This window comes from Octopus bimaculoides, chromosome 9 (genome assembly GCF_001194135.2).
Source record: "Octopus bimaculoides isolate UCB-OBI-ISO-001 chromosome 9, ASM119413v2, whole genome shotgun sequence".
NCBI lineage: Eukaryota > Metazoa > Mollusca > Cephalopoda > Octopoda > Octopodidae > Octopus > Octopus bimaculoides.
The window spans coordinates 11,884,514-11,888,834 of NC_068989.1; positions in this window are offsets into that span (position 1 = coordinate 11,884,514).

The window sequence follows — 4,321 nt, forward strand, 5'->3', positions numbered from 1 at the left end:
ATATATATATGGGAGAATTTACGAATAAAAAAAACAACAGACGAAGACAGGTGGTGTAAACAAAAAATGGATGTATTAGTTTAACGCTCGGGAATAGAGAAAGTCTTTGACGTTTCGAGCTACGCTCTTCAACTGAAAGGAACACAGAAAGAAATAAGGAGAGAAACAAGGAGAAAAAAAATATAAATGTAGTGGTCAGCGATCTATCATGGCGAGTGGAAGAGGGCAGGCACTCCCATCTAACCAGTCGGGAACTCGTTATTACACTTTTCACGTCTCTCAACCTTGTTTTCAATAATTTCTTTGGGGACAGTACTTCTTACTTCATCCCACCCTTTTGTTAAGTGAAACTTGTTAGGGTTAGGGTTAGGGTTAGGGATCGACTAAACAGAAAAGGACCTGTCTGCAGAACATTCAGACTTGTCATACTTTTATCTTCTAACCACAAGTAAGAACAAAGCTAACTTTCAAAATTGAAAAACAGGAGCGTTGTAGGGCAATCATCATGTCGGGTTCGGCTAATATCCGCATCGGTGTCACGCGACACAAGAACTGTTTGACAGAACTCACAAAATCAGTAATATCTGTATACAGAACATGTGCCTGCAGAAAAGTTCAACTCACTGCGCACATTATGGTTAGCCCCGGCTTACGCCACTTCCGCGCATGTAGAATTTATCATAAACAAGCAGGGCCCATGGGTAGCGCTTCTAGAGCAAAGGATTCGGGATGTTATCCTTAGAAATCTCTAACAAAAAGTCCTTTACAATATACCAATATACTAACTAACCAATTAGTTTTCGTTGATAGCCACTACTTCCCTTATAACGTGAACTCTGGATATCATTAATAACCTTCTATAATTTGCTCGAATAGAACTTCGACCTATCAAATTGCCTGACTAATAGAGAAAGGTGATGACCTCATTACATTTCAGGGGCAATTCGTCCAATATCAATTTTGTTTAATCTACGACTGCAGATCTGTCAAGAAGAGAACTTGAAACAAGCGTATCTCTAATGGCAACCATACCTGTTCACTGTCCAAAAATATCTGCGGGTGGAACGGCTTGATGGTGTACCGGCAGCCACAGTATTTATAGTTCACCATTTAGAGGGTGCTAGCAGCAGATGTACCATATGATCAGTTGAATGCACCCCTTACATTAAATGGAAAAGGGCAGGCACTCCCATCTAACCAGCCGGAAGCACGTATTTTCCCCGATGGTCAGTCAGTAAGAGATAATAGATGCGACGTAGGCTTTCAAAATTTCTCAGAAGAAGGCATCATTAATAAATCATTTTGTAATTCAAGCAGGCATTAGAAACCAATAACAAACAACTGTTCCAGAATTTTAGCATCCACGCATGCATGGAAAACTCATATTAGTATCCTTTGCGCTAAAGCCAATAGAATCTGTGTTTGTCTTAATAAAAATGTTTATTTCGCCCTTCAGTACAAAGTTACTGTCATAAAATCGTTACTTTGAAGTGCAAACTTAATATACTTATGCTTATGCTATTTCCATGTATATATTAGAAGAATCACGCAAAAATTATATGATAATGGATATATCAACAAAGTAAGGACAATATCGTGGAATAATTTAAATATAATACCAATAATAGAATACAATATTGAAGGTTTGAAACTACAAAGATGCCCTGCATAAAATATGTTTATATCAAAAGCCAAGTTTATTCCGTTAACAAACTAGATGAAACAACTCTTTTGGATTATCATAAAAGAGAAAACCTTATTCATAAATATCAATGAGAAATCCATTGAACATTATACTTGCCTGCTAACATTCAATCTTTCTAAACGATTTATAATTTTGATGGACGTGCGGAATGGAGTAACTCATCCCTTCCAAAAACAAGTGAGAGGGGGAGCTTAACCTAATCTTTTAATAACTGGGAAAAATGATCGATGGCAAAACTGTGATTAAAAAAAAGGGCAAGTTATATGCGTTCCCCACATCTTTCGAACAATTTCAGTGGCAGCTTTCTCCCGCCCGACATTTGATTAAGACCTGTCACTCAGCTCGTAATATCTAGTGAAAGCACTCACGTCCGCTTCTGAGCAAAATATCCCAAAAGCCAAAACGCACATTTGTAATGAAAAATGACATCACTGACTAAGTGAGCGTGTGATTGAAAAGGGTTCCGACTGGTTGCTATTTAGCACCGAGAAGATGCCACCGTACAATACAACCATCTATCCTCAAAAGCAGGGACAGAAACCGGCTGTACCAACGACTTCTATCTTGTGCCGATGGAAGCAGCAGATCCTTTGAGTTAATCCAAATATACCAGAGCTTCACCTACTCACAGTTTACTTATCACCCATTATAATATGCTACATATAATTTGAAGGTTGTTATGGACAGATATCGGAGATCGAAGGGGCCTGCGTGCTAACAATAACACCACTGACAGCATCGGTGAACCTTTTCTTAAGACGTTTGAACAAATTGTTCACGATGTTTCCCTCTCACACATTGTTTTAGCGTAATTTCGTAGCGGTACTTCAGCTTATCGGTAACACCACTATCTTTACTCCTTACTCTTTTACTTGTTTCAGTCATTTGACTGCGGCCATACTGGAGCAACGCCTTTTGTCGAAGAAATCGACCCCAGGACTTATTCTTTGTAAGTAAGCCTAGTACATTTGGATCGGTGTCTAATGTCGAACTGCTACGTTACGGGACGTAAACACACCAGCATCGGTTGTCAAGCGATGTTGGGGAGACAAACACAGATACACAAATATATACATATACATACATACATACATACATACATACATATACATATATATATATATATGTAGGCGCAGGAATGGCTTTGTGGTAAGTAGCTTGCTTCCCAACCACATGGTTTCGGTTTCAGTCCCACTGCATGGCATCTTGGGCAAGTGTCTTCTACTATAACCTCGGGCTGACTAAAGCCTTGTGAGTGGATTTGGTAGACGGAAACTGAAAGAAGCCCAAGGTGCCACGCAGTGGGACTGAACCCGGACCATGTGATTGGTAAGCAAGCTACTTACCAGATAGCCGCTTCTGCGCCTAGAAATGTCTCTAGTCTGATGCAAGTTCCAGTCGACGTATTCCAACAGAACCTGGAAAATCAATCCCAACTGCTGCAAGAAAATCTCTCTGATACTCATATGAAGATTCCTTCGCCTTAGGAAATAATATTAATAATAATATTGGATGTTGAATATCACACGAAAATTGACAACCAAGTATCAAAGCTTATAATGCGTGGAAAGAGAGCCTGTGAGACCTCTGGCTACAGGCTGCTGTCTGCTCTCACAGAATGAACCAAAGCAAACAAGATCGAGCGCTCTGAGAAGTATAACAATCGTAATAATAATACGAAAATTCCATGGTAATGTAGCCTTCAAACACACCACCAAATAGCACACAAACCTGACGTCATTCTTCATGATATCACGATATCGACCAGAGTATCCGCTGGTGTTATACGTCACTGGTCACAATGCGCTTCACATTGTTATAGCACTCAAATAACGCCATCCCGTTTGCTAGTCGAGAAGGCCAACATTGTACCTTATCGGAAGGCCAGTCTATTATAGGGTTACTCCTTTACAGTTGAGTGGACTGGCACAATGTGAAAGGAAGTGTTTTGATCAAGAACACAACGTGCCGCCTGATCCGGGAATCGAACTCACGACCTAGTGATCGTGAGTGCAATTTCCTAACCACTAAGTCACGCGCCTTTATGATATGCATGGCAAAATGCATTAATTGATGACACAGAAATGTGAAATGCCACCAACGCTGTTCTGAAATAACATGAAAAGATTATAAAACTCACCAACCCAGCATTGAACTAAAAAGAATATATGACAGGGAGGGAATGCGTTTAGTATCTCATTTGTTATCATAACAACTACAGTGACACTCAGCCTTTTCTTTGAGTACCTTGATAGACACAAGCACATTCCAGAAAAATAGCTTTTGTAGTTAGAGTGAGCAGAATTTAACCTTGAACGCATACATATACACAAAATTACACAGACACGCATACGTATATATACGCTCGCAAATAATCACACATACACACACACATGCCATATTCTATACACATACAAGGCGCGAAGGCGCGTGGCTTAATGGTTAGGGCATTCGGCTCACGATCGTAAGGTTGTGAGTTCAATTCCCGGCGACGCGTTGTGTCCTTGAGCAAGACACTTCATTCCACGTTGCTCCAGTCCACTCAGCTGACAAAAATGAGGAGTACGTGTATTTCAAAGGGCCGGCGTTGTCACACTCTGTGTCACGCTGAATCTC